The sequence below is a fragment of the Oncorhynchus masou genome, chromosome 30, assembly GCF_036934945.1.
Source record: "Oncorhynchus masou masou isolate Uvic2021 chromosome 30, UVic_Omas_1.1, whole genome shotgun sequence".
Lineage (NCBI taxonomy): Eukaryota > Metazoa > Chordata > Actinopteri > Salmoniformes > Salmonidae > Oncorhynchus > Oncorhynchus masou.
The window spans coordinates 17,917,351-17,934,859 of record NC_088241.1 but is presented as its reverse complement, the minus strand read 5'-3'; the positions used below and the strand labels follow the sequence as shown (position 1 = coordinate 17,934,859).

The following is a 17,509-nucleotide window of genomic DNA, read 5'->3' as shown; positions in this document are numbered from 1 at the left end:
AGAGCAGTTAACCCATTACTACAACATAGCAGAGCAGCTAACCCACCACCACAACATAGAAGAGCAGCTAACACACCACTACAACATAGCAGAGCAGCTAACACACTACTACAACATAGCAGAGCAGCTAACCCACCACCAGAACATAGCAGAGCAGCTAACCCACTACTACAACATAGCAGAGCAGCTAACCCACTACTACAACACAACATCGCAGAGTAGCTAACCAACATCATGGCGGTGGCCCGTTCCTGTAGGTTCATGCTCTACAACATCCGCAGAGTACGACCCTGCCTCACACAGGAAGCGGCGCAGGTCCTAATCCAGGCACTTGTCATCTCCCGTCTGGATTACTGCAACTCGCTGTTGGCTGGGCTCCCTGCCTGTGCCATTAAACCCCTACAACTCATCCAGAACGCCGCAGCCCGTCTGGTGTTCAACCTTCCCAAGTTCTCTCACGTCACCCCGCTCCTCCGCTCTCTCCACTGGCTTCCAGTTGAAGCTCGCATCCGCTACAAGACCATGGCGCTTGCCTACGGAGCTGTGAGGGGAACGGCACCGCAGTACCTCCAGGCTCTGATCAGGCCCTACACCCAAGCAAGGGCACTGCGTTCATCCACCTCTGGCCTGCTCGCCTCCCTACCATTGAGGAAGTACAGTTCCCGCTCAGCCCAGTCAAAACTGTTCGCTGCTCTGGCCCCCCAATGGTGGAACAAACTCCCTCACGACGCCAGGACAGCGGAGTCAATCACCACCTTCCGGAGACACCTGAAACCCCACCTCTTCAAGGAATACCTAGGATAGGATAAGTAATCCTTCTCACCACCCCCCCTTAATGATTTAGATGCACTATTGTAAAGTGGCTGTTCTCTGTATGTCTCTGGATGTCAGAAGGTGAATTCACCAATTTGTAAGTCGCTCTGGATAAGAGCGTCTGCTAAATGACTTAAATGTAAATGTAAATGTAAGACTGTCTGTGTACTCCGTCTCAGGTAATACCACACATTTCAACATTGGCTGTAATATGCATGTCACACCACATTGATGGACTACTACACACTGAAATATGTTCTGGGATTCATCTGATACCATTGAGGAGTTTATCACATTTAGCACATCGTCCCCACAGTGACGGTATGACCTGTACATATCCCAACCAAAAGTAATGGATTACAGGCAACATCCGCACTGAGCTAAAGGCCAGGGCTGCCGCTTTCAAGGTGCGGGACACTAATCCGGACACGTGTATATAAGAAATCACGTTACGACCTCTGACGATCAATCAAACAAGCAATGAATCAAAACAGGACTAAGATCGAATCCTACTACGCCGGCTGTGACGCTCGTCGGATGTGGCAGGGCTTGAAAACTATCACGGATTACAAAGGGAAAACCTTAGCTGATGTGAGTAGGACCTTTAAACAGGTTACCATTCATAAGGCCGCGGGGTCAGACAGATTACCAGGACGCGTACTCAGAGCATGCGCTGACAAGCTGGCAGGTGTTTTCACTGACATTTTCAACCTTTCCCTGACCCAGTGTGTAATACCTACATTTTCAAGCAGACCAACATAGTCCCTGTGCCCAAGAATGCCAAGGTAACCTGTCTAAATGACTGTGTCCCCGTAGCAGTCACATCTGTAGCCATGAAATGCTTGGAAAGGTCATGGCTCACATCAACACCATTTTCCCAGAAACCCTAGACACACTCCAATTTGCATACCGCCCCAACAGATCCACAGATGACACAATCTCTATTGCACTACACACTGCCCTCTCCCACCTGGACAACAGGAACTCAGAGTTCAACACTATAGTGCCTTCCAAGCTCATCACTAAGCTCAGGACCTCGTGACTGAACATCTCCCTCTGCAACTGGATCCTGGACTTCCTGATTTGCCGTCCCCAAGTGGTGAGGGTAGCCAACAACACATCCGCCACGCTCTTCAGATGTGCGTGGTTAGTCCCCACCTGTACTCCCTGTTCACCCACGACTGCATGGCCACGCACAACTCCAACACCATTAAGTTTGCTGACGACACGACGGTGGTAGGCCTGATAACCGACTGCGATGAAACCGCATATAGAGAGGTGGTCAGTCAGGACAACAACCTCTCCCTCAATGTCGGCAAGACAAAGGAGCTGATCTTGGACTATCGGACACAGTGGGCTGCGCACGTCCACTTCCACATCAATGGGACTGTAGTGGAGCGTGTCGAGAGCATCAAGTTCCTCAGTGTCGCTCTGGATAAGAGCGTCTGCTAAATGACTTAAATGTAAATGTAAATGTACAACATAGCAGAGCAGCTAACCCACTACTACAACATCGCAGAGCAGGTAACCCACTACTACAACACAACATCGCAGAGCAGCTAACCCACTACTATAACACAACATAGCAGAGCAGCTAACTCACCACTACTACACAACATATCACAGCAGCTAACCCACCACCACAACATAGCAGAGCAGCTAACCCACTACTACAACACAACTTAGCAGAGCAGTTAACCCATTACTACAACATAGCAGAGCAGCTAACTCACCACTACAACATAGCAGAGCAGCTAACCCACTACTACAACACAACTTAGCAGAGCAGTTAACCCATTACTACAACATAGCAGAGCAGCTAACTCACCACTACAACATAGCAGAGCAGCTAACCCACTACTACAACACAACTTAGCAGAGCAGTTAACCCATTACTACAACATAGCAGAGCAGCTAACACACCACTACAACATAGCAGAGCAGCTAACACACTACTACAACATAGCAGAGCAGCTAACCAACCACCACAACATAGCAGAGCAGCTAACCCACTACTACAACATAGCAGAGCAGCTAACCCATTACTACAACACAACATCGCAGAGTAGCTAACCCACTACTACAACATAGCAGAGCAGCTAACCCACTACTACAACATCGCAGAGCAGCTAACCCACTACTACAACATAGCAGAGCAGCTAACACACCACTACAACATAGCAGAGCAGCTAACACACTACTACAACATAGCAGAGCAGCTAACCCACTACTACAACATAGCAAAGCAGCTAACCCACTACTATAACACAACATAGCAGAGCAGCTAACTCACCACTACTACACAACATAGCAGAGCAGCTAACCCACTACTACAACATAGCCGAGCAGCTAACCCACCACCACAACATAGCGGAGCCGCCCCAACAAGTCAAGCAGAACTGTAGGCTGCATACATTTTTCCACAGAACGTATACCATTCTACAAGTCATTTAAGTCCGGCAGCAATCAGGTCTATGTTCTGTCATTGTGTGTACTTTTCTGTGATGCCAGTATGATTCCACCAGGCTGTCATGTGTTAATGTCTTAAGCCTATGTGTTGAATTAACCTTTATTCAATGCTCATGTAACGTTTGTCTTTTATTCTCTCCCCTCAGACCACCACTCTCTGTGTATTCAGTCCATGGACGGCATGCTGATGTTCTTTGAGCAGGAGAGTTTCTCATTTGGCCGTTTCCTCCTGGCTTCCTCCTGCCTGGTCCTCTGTGTTACTGCTCCCGCACTGACACCTTCCTCACTGTGTCCTCAGCATGACAGGTGGAGAGCTACAGGTACACACACTGCAAAATACACACATACACACACCCTGCAAAACATACACATACTCTGCAAAACACACACATGTTCTGCAAAGCACGCACACACGTACACACACACCCTCCTCAGGGGAAAGTAAGTGAATGAAAAAGTGAGTGAGTGAAGAAGTGTACTCTTCGCCTCTGAAGGCTGTCTGCCTGCCTGCTACTCCGCACTATATCTTTAAATACATCTGTGGTGCAGCAGACGGGAGGCCATTTTCTAGTCCTCCTAACACCACAAACCACTGCACCATCTTTAAATAATAGGGGAGTGTTCTGTGTGTGTGTTTGCTTGTCTCTGTGTGTGTGTGTGTGTGTGTGTGTGTGTGTGTGTGTGTGTGTGTGTGTGTGTGTGTGTGTGTGTGTGTGTGTGTGTGTGTGTGTGTGTGTGTGTGTGTGTGTGTGTGTGTGTAAATAGGGGATACTGCAGATGGCAGATTGGGTGTATCAGGCCCTATTGCCACAGCTGAGTCTGGTTATTTTCGGTGCTAAGTTAACATTTTCACATCCTAATGAAATTTCCACTCATTGATCGCCACAGCTCCCCATGTAAGCCCTGTCTTTATTTTCCTCTGCTTTGGCCGATCATCGCACCTCCACAATAATCACAGTTACCTTCCTCTACAAACACACGCTGGGATTTTCCTTTTTAACGCTCCTGCTAAAACCGGACAGAAATTGGGGAAAGGCCGAAGAGTGTGTGTGTTTCGGTGTGTGAAACCCGGCCTTCCAGCTGTTTGTTATCCCAGATTTCTCCGATTATCAAGAGCTTCCCCAGATGAGATATCACTGCGGAAACGCTGTCCCCCCCCCCCCCCCGTTTCCCCCCTTCCCCTCCTCCCTCTCTTCAATTCTCAGACTGTATATATGAATTCTAATAAAAATAATTCTGCCCAGGATGAAGTGCTCTATGTCCCCAGTTAACACTTGGCTGTGTCTAGACTTGGTCTCTGTGGCTTGAATCCCACTTCCTGATCAAATCTACAATCAAAAGTTATGAAAACTGTAGATACGAAGAGAGCTTCATTTTGGTAATGAAATCCTGCATGTTAGTTAGAAATAGCCTTGCTCTGAGTGTCATGTACTGCATAATATCAGTCAGCTAGGGAACTGTTCCACTCCCTCGGTTTGTTTAGCCAGTAATGTTGATTTTCTCTACGCTTGAGGGTTAATGAATGTGATTTTGTGTTTGTGTATCAGGGCAGTATTGGGTAGATATCCTCTTTCATATAAATGACTGGGCTGTTTCCTCTGGCTGTAGACGTCCCACGCTGGCTGCTGAGTGACACACACACACATCATGTACCAGCTTCACACACTCACTCTGTGTCTCTCTAGGCTGTCTGAGACACGGAGAGAGACTATCCAACCTGAAGCGGTTGACTGGGTTTGTGTGGGTTGAAGGTGAGGCTCGTGGGATGTGTGTACACATGATCATACATTTCATACACACAACCGTGCATGCATATTATGCACATATTTATACTCATGTAAACACACACACCCTCCCTGCTCCGCTGGGCTGGCCTGAGCTGTGGAACTCTGAATGTGTGTGTGCTCACCATTTATAACCAGTGTGCATGCTGGTGAATCATTTCTTCAAGGTTTGCACTCTATCATCGCTCATGCACTCGCCACACACACACTCTTTGTGATTCTATGTGTTAGGTCTCATTCACACTAGCTCATTCACCAACATACCTGACCATAGTACTCTGCCCTTAAAAGGCCTTGGCTAGATGGTGCCAAACTCTCCCATCCATTTAGGATTGAGGCCTTCAGATTTCTTATAGCTTATCAAAAATAATGTATGAATGCAAACCAAAGTGCACTTATTCGATGTGCATTTGTCAGGAGTGTACTCTATTTGAATCACTCTGCAACTAGTAACGGTAAAATAGGTCCCGGTTCCTCTTCCACCACCTTCACATTGGCACTGCTTGCTGTTGTCTTTGGACATGTTCATCCCTTCATTCTTTTCTCTAGAGCGAGAGAGAAAAATACTTTCTCCCTGACAGAGCAAATAGTCTCCTGTCGTTTCCAGCTCCATAAACATCAGGGCTTAGCAGGTTCTGATTTCACTTCAGGTAATTATCTGATTCTTAGCAGTTTTTCCTTCTCCCTCCCGAGGGGCCAGGTGACTGAGCGTGTGTGAGATGTCTGTAGCTACTATAGCCAGTTCCAGCTTTTTACTGGAAATCAGATTGTATTAATGCCATACTGCTAGACTACTGTAGACTGACTCCAGATCAGTGTCATGATACTGCTATTAATAAAGCCATTGTTTGAGAACATTAAAGCATGATGCTAGCTAACTAGCGTACCTGAATAATGGTTTGTGGCACAAACTTTAGTTGTCATAACACAGATGGATGTCTGTTATGACAGTGGGGCTTCTGACAGAGGGTCCAGCTGAAGTGTTTCTGAAGTGTTACCACCGAGAACATTGTCTTTGTCTAAACTGAAGTTTTACCACTGAGAACATTGTGTTTGTCTAAACGGAAGTGTTCCCACTGAGAACATTGTGTTTGTCTAAACTGAAGTGTTATCACTGAGAACATTGTGTTTGTCTAAACGGAAGTGTTCCCACTGAGAACATTGTGTTTGTCTAAACGGAAGTGTTACCACTGAGAACATTGTGTTTGTCTAAACTGAAGTGTTACCACTGAGAACATTGTGTTTGTCTAAACTGAAGTGTTACCACTGAGAACATTGTGTTTGTCTAAACTGAAGTGTTACCACTGAGAACATTGTGTTTGTCTAAACTGAAGTGTTACTACAGGATGCTGAGCAGCATAGCAAAACTGCAAGGAAGAGACTGACGGTGAGAAGAGAAGTTTGTGTGTGTGTAACCCTGTGTGTGTGTTTCCACCTCAGGCTGACTGGACCCTGGTCCTGGGGGAGCAGGCCTTGGACCTCAGTGTCCCCTCCTTCTCTCCGTCCTCGTCCTCCATCTTTGTTTGCGGCAAGAGGAATCTATACTTTCTCAAAGACAACAGACATATCCTCTTCATGAAGAAACTGGAGTACAACACCAGCTGCTTCCTCCCCTACTCCTCAGGTAATGGTAGAGCCCTAGTGCTTCCTCCCCTGTGCCTCAGGTAATGGTACAGCCCTAGCTGCTTCCTCACATAACATACTGTTTTACTGCTTGATATCATTAGCTTATTTACTGCTTGATATCAGACACATTATTTGTATAACATAGCAGATATCCATCCTCCATATAATTGATGAATATTATTGCTGACTCTTCTATCCAGTCTTTGTTTTAGGTCTGCCATGTGGATACTGGTCTAACAAATATTTCTAGTGGTGATAAGACGTTCCCCATGCCTGTCCAGTGTGCGTGTCGGTAGCAGAATGAGTGTTTGTCTGTGAGCTCAGGTTCATCTGATAGGGAGTCTCGGCTCCTGGATTGGGTTTAATGAGGGACCGGAGTACAGCTCTACACAGTGCATCTGTCTGTCTTGACTGACTCCCAACATACCACTCCAACCAGAGGAAGTAGGAAATGTCACAGAGCAAGGCACGCTCTAATCGGATCCATATTTAGCATATGTAGCACCTCGAACATGCAACACACAGCACCGTCACCTGCATAAGCACACGCACAGCATGTTTTACTGGTGGAATGCCCTGTGGATCAGGGGTTTGCGTGTTCCATGTTAATCCCACTATTGCAGGGCCCACTAATGGGTTCCAGCCAACACACCTCTCTCCATCTGAGCTCAATTACAGGTAACTGCCAAAATAAAGGAAACACTAACATAAGTGTATTAGTAGGGTGTTGGGGCCACCATGAGCCGAACAGAACCGCTTGAATGCACCTTGGTATAGATTCTACAAGTGTCTGGAAATCTGTTGGAGGGATGCGACACCTTTCTTCCACAAGACATTCCATAATTTGGTGTTTTGTTGATGGTGGTGGAAAACGCAGTCTCAAGTGGCGCGCCAGAATCGCCCATAAGTGTTCAGTTGGGTTGAGATCTGGTGACTGAGAGATATACACATACACACCCTTTAAATCCCCTATGCTCCTTTAAGAACCCTCTTTCAAAGTCACTTAGATCTCTTCTAGCCATGGTAGCCAAAATAATGGGCAACATGACATTTTTTATACATGACCCTAGGCATGATGGGATGTTCATCTCTTAATTAACTCAGGAACCACACCTGTGTTGAAGTGCCTGCTTTCAATATACTTTGTATCCCTCCTTTACTCAAGTGTTTCCTTTATTTTGGCAGTTACCTGTATATACATGGAGAGGGGGATGGCAAGGGAAGGATAGCGGGAGAAAGGGGGAGGGAGGGAGAGAGAGGAGGGAAATAGGTGAGAGAAAGGAGGGAGGAAAGCAATGAGAGAGGGATGGACGAGGAAGATGGGAAGCAGAGTGTTTGAGAGAGAGATTTAAAAAAAAGTTTTTTAAACCAGAGGCACCTGCTATTCCTCATAGAGGTGTGTTTGACCTATGAGCACCATTCCCTCTGGTATACACACGCACACACACACACACACACACACACACTTCCCATTCCATTTGCATTGTTCCTCTGTAAAGGCCAGGATCCCAGGTGACATCGATCACAGTCCTCGAAAGATTTCTCTGGTTGTGTTTTCAGCAGCCACCCGGATAGTATGGCAAATGGCTTCCCGCTATTGTAATCTGCTGCGGTTTGGTTTTCAATACAGAGAGAGAGAGGGAGAGGAACTTTCCGGGCTGCTGACTTTCACATTGTTTTGGCTGGAACTTTAGCAGTTTACCGGCCCACTCTCAATATTTCACAGGTTTCCCCCTCTAGCCCTCCGCTATGCAGCTGCCTTTTTTGGCTCGCGTTCTCCTTTTCTCTCTCTTCCTCGTTTCTTTGCCTCTCCCTCTTTCTCTCTATGTCTCTCTCTGTCTTTCTCTCTCTCTCTCTCTCATCCTCTGTTTTTCCCTCTAGGGATAATACAGCCACTTAACCCCAGCATTGATAATAATCACTTATAATTAGTATACACACACAGATACACCTCAGGGTAAGGTGTGTTCAGGGAAACGATTGCCACATGTCTGTCTGATACGCTGCTATTAATACAGTGCCTGACCACAGTGGAAGAACAGAACGAACCAGAGGGAGCAAAAGAGGAGAAAAAAAGAAATGGCGCTATATGTAGTGGATGGAGGGAGTCATATATAAACTGTGTCTGTCATTTTGGCCTTGCCCGCCCCTGCCCTCTATCCCAATGAGGTTGGCTAGGCGTGTGTTGCGTGTGCCTCTCAGATCTCCCACGGTGGCAGTCACTCTAAATGCTTCTGTGTGTGTGGCCAAACCAAAAGGCGTTTTCATGCTAGACCATTTCAGGTCAACCTGGGGTTTAACCATGTGTGTTCTCACAAATTAATCTTCTACCTCAAAGACACGTCCTCACCCCAGAACAAGGCCTTGTTTAATTAATTTGTAATGACTTTTGAGATCTTTTTGCTTTCTAAATGGTTAAATATTCATTTAAGGTTTGTCATCATTTATGGACTGGCTTCTTGCCTGCCAAAGCAACTCAGAGTAAATCGACATCCCATTGATGACTGATGGATAGAAGGACTGTATTTATAAAGCACTTTTCATTAAGTTTCATGCGTCTCCTGTGACTGATCTAACCTCTGACCCCTCCTTCTCTTCCCAGTGTCTAAAGGCACCACCAACACCCTGGTCGGTAACCATAACAACATGCTGCTGGTGTACCAGGCTCGCTAACTTCCCGTGATTACACCCCCACTCATTACCATGGCATCCACTGCTGCTGTGTTTGGTGTGTTGGTGTTGCCATGAATTAGGTGGTTGTGTACGGTTACTAGGATTGGATCATTTCTATTCTGTCAATTTAGGAAATAAAATTCAAATGCCAACCCCCACATTTAACAAAAGAAGAAGTTAGTAGTTTTTCCATTCATGAATTCCCACTCATCTCTTCAATTGACATATCTGAAATGGACCCCAAAGTTGATGGTAATTTTACGCCGATACACTTAAACACACAGTGTGTGCTCAGATTCCACTGATCTGATAAGGTAACAGATACCCCTGTAGGCCTTTACCTGGGGATGGAAGGAGGAGAGGAGAGTGGGACTCTAAATGGAAAGGGAGGGGTGGAAGCACTCAGATGGAGCTCCATGGATGAGTGTCCCCGTGTGTCTCTCTGTAGCTCTGCTCTGTTGGCTCCATTCTAAAGAGCCCTTCTGTCAGCACCAACTAGATGAGCCTCTCTCTGGGTCCTCCCAGAACAAACACATACATTTGCATAGCACACACAGATACACACTCATCCTCCACGCAACCTTACAGATCACATTCTACATAGGACATACGTATAGCCTTCATTCTGAGGCGGTAGGGTAGCCTAGTGGTTAGAGCGTTGGACTAGTAACCAGAGGGTTGCAGAAGGCTTCATAGAGTGTGTGTGTACGCGAGTATGCTTGTGAGAGTAGAGCTCAGCGGAGTGAGAGAGAGCGGAGTGAGCTGACAAGGTACAAATATGTCGTTCTGTCCCTGAACAGGTAGTTAACCCACTGTTCCTAGGCCGTCATTGAAAATAAGAATTTGTTCTTAATTGACTTGCCTAGTTAAATAAAGGTTAAATTTTTTTATTTTTTTTATCTCTCTCACTCCGCTGAGCTCTACTCTCACAGGCATACTCGCGTACACACACACTCTATGAAGCCCATATGCCAGGTTTGTTATTATTAGCGTGTTATTATTGATGATCACCAGTTGTCATGGTTATCACCATGAGAAATCCACCCAAATCCCTGAGAAGAAATGATTTTACAATGTCTTACAGCTGGACAATCAAAACAGATAAGGGAGTGGTGGACTCTAGTACTAAATGTCATCGCAGCGTAATGGCCATAATCACACTGCAATTTACAACAATTATTTACAACACAAACAGTGATGAAAAATGATGCTGTGTATGTGTGTGCGTTTTTAATAATTCATACAGCCATGAGTCCACTGCTGATCCCATGAGGAGAACTAACAGGCGGTCACCGGACCACAGACCACCTGTCCTCTCCTTAACCCCTGGTTTCAGTAACATTAACGATAGTTTTGCCTATTTTCTCTCTCTCTCTCTCTCTCTCTCTCTCTCTCTCTCTCTCTCTTACCCTCTGAGAGTGTAGGGTTAGGTGAGTTCAGGGGGTAGTGGTGGGGTGGGGGTCAGATGGAATCAACTGTGGGGGTCTGAGAATTCGAGGGCCTCCGACTGCTTGTAGAATCTTTCAGCTTTTTCCTCTTCAGCCCCCCGACTATAGTGTTCCTGTTTCATACCATACACTCCCCCCTGGGTGGATCTACTCTGACCTGACCAGACTAGACGAGATGAACAGCTGAGCAGAGAAGATAGAAACTTATGGGTCATAGCCCAGTAAAACCAAAGTTAGAAACTTTAACATACATGTATTTGATCCCATATTCCTAGTACGCAAATCAAGATTGTGATTCTACAAGTGGATTTGCAGTTAGTTTTAGTTGTGTTTTATATTGTTTTATATGAATGGTAAATAATGTATTGTGTCATTTTGGTAGAGCTGATCCTATTTAGTGGATTGTTTGGTCGATAGGCTGTTGGTCAACCGAGATTTCTTTCGTCGAGCAGTCGCAATTATAATTTTTTTAATGGTGCACAAGACACCTTTATTTAACTAGGCAAGCCAGTTAAGAACAAATTCTTATTTACAACAACGGCCTAACCCGGACGACACTGGGCCAATTGTGCGTCGCCCTATGGGACTCCCAATCACTGCCAGTTGTGATACAGCCTGGAATCGAACCAGGGTCTGTAGTGACGCCTCTAGCACTGAGATGCAGTGCCTTAGACCGCTGTGACACAAATAAGATAGATCCTGCTTCTTTTACCCGTTTGAGTGTTTGTTTAATAGTCTACTGATTCCGTCAGCACCAAGCCTCATGCAACAGCAAAATGTCGGATAAAGCAATTTCACAGATTTGTCTGTTTTTAATCTTTGCTATGCTGTAATAAAGGCTTTACAAGTTTTTTTTTTCATTAGAACAGACTGGTATTACTTCTAATTTATTTAGTGTTGTTTACCCTGTTCCAAACAGGCAGAAAAATAATATTGTAATCTAACAGCACCTGTTTGTCACATAATATGCATGCAGTTCTCTCTCCTATACCCTCCTTTTCCTTGATCTACTTCTGATTGTTATTATTACACTTATTATGATGATCATTCTAATAATAAGTAATGTCGTTATCATTAGTAGGCTTGGTATAGTATCCTTGTGTAACCATCATTGAATGTCCTGTTTAATACCATAACTTACTTAGGCCTATATTTCAATATACAGTGTATTCAGAACGTATTCAGACCCCTTGACTTTTTCCACGTTTTGTTACGTTACAGCCTTATTCTAAAATGGATTCAAATGTTTTTCCTCATCAATCTACACACAATACCCCATAATGACAAATCAAAACTGTTGTTTTGTTTCATTATAGCAAATGTATTAAAAATAAAGTCTGGAAATGTCCCATTTACGTAAGTATTCAGACCCTTTACTCAGTACTTTTTTGAAGCACCTTTGACAGCGATTACAGCCTCGAGTCTTCTTGGGTATGACGCTACAAGCTTGGCACACCTGTATTTAGGGAGTTTCTCTCATTCTTCTCTGCAGATCCTCTCAAGCTCTGTCAGGTTGGATGGGGAGCGTCACTGCACAGCTATTTTCAGGTCTCTCCAGAGATGTTCAATCGGGTTCAAGTCCGGGCTTGAGCTGGGCCAGTCAAGGACATTCAGAGACTTATCCCAAAGCCACTCCTGCGTTGTCTTGGCTGTGTGCTTAGGGTTGTTGTGCTGTTGGAAGATTAACCTTTGCCCCAGTCTGAGGTCCTGAGCACTCTGGAGCAGGCTTTCATCAAGGGTCTCACTGTACTTTGCTCCTTTCATCTTTCCCTCGATCCTGACTAGCTTCTCAGTCCCTGCCACTGAAAAACATCCCCAAAGCATGATGCTGCCACCACCATGCTTCACCGTAAGCATGGTGCCAGGTTTCCTCCAGATGTGACGCTTGGCATTCATGCCAAAGAGTTCAATCTTGGTTTCATCAGACCTGAGAATCTTGTTTCTCATGGTCTGAGAGTCCTTTAGTGCCTTTTGACAAACTCCAAGTGGGCTGTCATGTGCCTTTTATTGAGGAGTGGCTTCCGTCTGGCCACTCTACCATTAAGGCCTGATTGGTGGATTGCTGTTGAGATGGTTGTCCTTCTGGAAGGTTCTCACATCTTGATAAGAGAATTATGTTCTCCAGGTACATCACCCAATTTAATTATATTACTCTGTCTGCAAACCAGAATATGTGTAAGATCCTGGTGGAATGAAACAGTCGGAGGCCCAGCTAAATAGTCAAAAAGGTTTATTCACGGGAACGTTCTGAAGTCAAGAATACAAAACAATTCCTATTATACTGACTTCTGACGCCCACACATTCACCCCACCATATGCACACACATACACACACAAACAGACGCACATACACACATACCCACACACGCATGCACACAAACAGACGCACACACATGTCCTGCTACGCACACACTGTCTGTCTCACTACCCAGCCGACAGAGATAGTGACCTTGTCCTTGAGACGTACTCCCCGTTCTCTAGTCAGGTCGGCACCAAGCTCAGACAGTGTATTTAAAATACCATAAAGACATATTGTTTTACCCTAATTCTGACTAGGACTACACATTTATTGATTATGATTTTATACATTCTAATCAATTCCATACAATTATATGTTTCAGGGCGGAATATTCTAATAATTCAATTAACCTCACCTATCAATCCACCCTAAATGACAAAATAATACACACATGCATCAATTGTATACAAGAATAATCCAGACCAATACTTTGCTTATCATATCCTGCCATATGTTACACCATCTGCAAGCCCAACGGTTTCTCCCATCTCTGGTGGGGAGACCTCCTTCCCTGCTATTAGATTCATAGTGGTTAGAAGTTCTCTGCCACTGTTCCTTGTCTGCTATGATTCAAACACATTTCCAAATGTTTTAGTGACAGGGTGGAATCCTTTTAATTATTGCCTGAACATTAACTACAAAAAAGGACACATCTATCATTCAATTAACCTCACCTATCACGTCTCCACAGAGGAACTCTGTCAGAGTGACAATCGGGTTCATGGTCACCTCCCTGACCAAGGCACCTCCTCCAACGATTGCTTAGTTTGGCTGGGCAGCCAGCTCAAGGAAGAGTCTTGGTGGTTCCAAACTTCTTCCATTTAATAATGATTTTCTTTGGGACCTTCAGTGCTGCAGAAATGTTTTGGTACACTTCCCCAGTTCTGTGCCTCGACACAATCCTGTCTCAGAGCTGTATGGACAATTCCTTTGACCGCATGGCTTGGTTTTTGTTCTCAACTGTGGGACTTAGTTTTTTTATTTAACCTTTATTTAACCAGGCAAGTCAGTTAAGGGCAAATTCTTATATACAGTGACAGCCTCCTGGGGAACAGTGGGTTAACTGCCTTGTTCAGGTGCAGAACGACAGATTGTCAGCTTGGGGATTCAATCCAGCAACCTTTCGGTTACTTGCCCAAAGTTCTAACCACTAGGCTACCTGCCGCCCCAGGTGTGTGCCTTTCCAAGTTATGTCCAATCAATTGAAGTTACCACAGGTGGAATCCAATCAAGTTGTAGAAACATCTCAAGAATGATCAATGGAAACTTACTCTACGTAAATAAGCTATTTCTGTTGTTTTTTTTAAAAATACATTTGCAAACATTTCTATAAACCTGTTTTCGCTTTGTCATTTTGCGGTATTGTGTGAAGGTTGATGAGAAATTATAATTGAATCAATTTTAGAATAAGGCTGTAAAGTAACTAAATGTGGGGAAAGGGTCTGAACACTTTCTGAATGCACTGAATCAATCAGTCATTCATTTGTTCATGTCATCACATAGCATACAAGACATTCATGCTTCCAAATGCAATCAAGCATTTTAGTTTTAAAATTAAATAACAAAGGGAGCTTTGAATAATTAGTCTAAACAATAAATAAACTGCATTTCACAAATGCATGTAATTGTTTTTAGTCTGCTGTAATAAAAGCTTAGTTTTTTTCTCATTAGAATATACTCTCTGGTACACCGATGTTATTGCTCCTATACTCTCCTTTTTTAAATCTTTATTCGTTTCCACAACTAAGTGAAATGTCTTCCACAGCTCTGACTGCCTCTTTTCCTCCTGAGCATTAAACATTTGCCCGTTCTTTTTCACGTCCTCCGCATCCGTTTTTCTGAAGACATTACTGTGTTCAGAGTTTGTTATCAATGTATTGGTCGCCTGCGATGCTGACATGTTTCACGTAAAGAAAGCAAGGGTTGATGGAATCGGGAATGTTTTTTGTAAACACATGAGGGATTTCGGTAACAGAACTTTTCAGTCAAACAAGTCTGAAACGAAATGGCTGAAAAGATGTTGATGCGCAATAACAGCACACTTTTCGCTGCAGTAGGGAGGAGAGCAAGACAACGTGCGCCAGGCACTCGATGTCTTTTTCTTTTTTTAACACTCACCATCAGGCTCTTGAGTCATTTGTGTGTCTTCATTATTTAATCAAACAGTTTTCTTAAAGCATCAGAAAAGCTCGGTGCATATGTAGGCGATTTTATATGGGTGTCGCAGTGATCTAGGGCGTTTATATCTGGCATTGTGTTGCTAGCTGTGCCACCAGAGACTCTTGGTTCGCGCCCAGGCTCTGTCGCGACCGGGAGGTCCGTGGGGCGACGCACAATTGTCCGGGTTTAGGGAGGGTTCGGCCGGTATGGATATCCTTGTCTCATCGCGCACTAGCGTCTCCTGTGGCGGGCAGGGCGCAGTGCACGCTAACAAGGTCGCCAGGTGCACAGTGTTTCCTCTGACACATTGGTGCGGCTGGCTTCCGGGTTGGATGTGCGCTGTGTTAAGAAGCAGGGCTTGGTTCGGTTGTGTTTCGGAGGACTTTCGACCTTCGTCTCACCCGAGCCCGTACGGGAGTTGTAGCGATGAGACAAGATAGTAACTACCAACAATTGGATACCATGAAATTGGGGAGAAAAGGGTGTAAACCCCCCCCCCCCCCAAAAAAAAAAAATAATAATAATTCATGGATGACTTGGAATACAGATACCTTTAAAAAAATTGGCCTCACAATGGACCTCAGGATCTCGTCAAGGTATTTCTGTGCATTCAAATTGCCATCAATAAAATTGTATTTGTTGTCCGTAGCTTATGCCTACATGGGACACTTTGTTCACAACGTTAACGTCAGCAATCCATTCGCCCACACAACGCCATACATGTGTTCTGGGGTTGTGAGGCCGGTTAGACATACTGCCAAATTCTCTAAAATCAATGTTGGAGGTGGCTTATGGTAGAGAAATGTACATTCAATTCTCTGGCAAAAGCTCTGGTGCGGCAGGGTAGCCTAGTGGCTAGAGCGTTGGGCTAGTAACTGGAAGGTTGCGAGTTCAAACCCCCGAGCTGACAAGGTACAAATCTGTTGTTCTGCCCCTGAACAGGCAGTTAACCCACTGTTCCCAGGCCGTAATTGAAAATAAGAATTTGTTCTTAACTGACTTGCCTGGTTAAATAAAGGTAAAATTAAAATTAAATCAGCATGCCAATTGCATACTCCCTCAAAACTTGAGACATCTCTGGCATTGTGTTGTGTGAATAAACTGCACATTTTAAAGTAGCCTTTTATTGTCCCCAGCACAAGGTGCACCTGTGTAATGATCATGCTGTTTAATCAGCTTCTTAATATGCCACACCTGTCAGGTGGATAGATTATCTGTGACAAAGGAGAAATGCTCACTAACAGGGATGTAAACAAATTTGTGCACATACTTTGAAAGAAATAACCTTTTTGTGAGTATGAAAAATTTCTGGAATCTTTTATTTCAGCTCATGAAACATGGGAACAACACTTTACATGTTGCGTTTATATTTTTGTTGGAGTTGGAAGTTTACATACACCTTAGCTAAATACATTTAAACTCAGTTTTTCACAATTCCTGACATTTAAACCTAGTAAAAATTCCCTGTCTTAGGTCAGTTAGGATCACCACTTTATTTTAAGAATGTGAATTGTCAGAATAATAGAGGGAATGATTTATTTCAGCTTTTATTTATTTCATCACATTCCCTGTGGGTCAGAAGTTTACATACAGTACACTCAATTAGTATTTGTAGCATTGCCTTTAAATTGTTTAACTTGGGTCAAACATTTCAGGTAGCCTTCCACAAGTTTCCCACAATATATTGTGTGAATTTTGGCCCATTCCTCCTGACAGAGCTGGTGTAACTGAGTCAGGATTGTAGGCCTCCTTGTTCGCACACGCCTTTTCAGTTCTGCCCACACATTTTCTGTAGGGTTGAGGTCAGGGCTTTGTGATGGCCACTCCAATATCTTGACTTTGTTGTCCTTAAGCCATTTTGCCACAACTTTGGAAGCATGCTTGAGGTCATTGTCCATTTGGAAGACCCATTTGCGACCAAGCTTTAACTTCCTGACTGATGTCTTGAGATGTTGCTTCAATATATCCACATAATTTTCCTGCCTCATGATGCCATCTATTTTGTGAAGTGCACCATTCCCTCCTGCAGCAAAGCACCCCCCACAACATGATGCTAACCACCCCTGTGCTTCACAGTTGGGATGGTGTTTTCAGCTTGAAAGCCTCCCCCTTTTTCCTCCAAACATAACGGTGGTCATTATGGCCAAACAGTTCTATTTTTGTTTCATCAGACCAGAGAACATTTCTCCAAAAAGTACGATGTTTGTCCCCATGTGCAGTTGCAAACCTTAGCCTGG

The 17,509-nt window shown here is 44.5% G+C and overlaps 1 pseudogene; it reads left to right on the top strand.

The window, feature by feature from the left end:
- Window positions 1–17,509, top strand: part of LOC135521602 (protein PTHB1-like) — a 246,567-nt pseudogene that overhangs the window by 18,971 nt on the left and 210,087 nt on the right.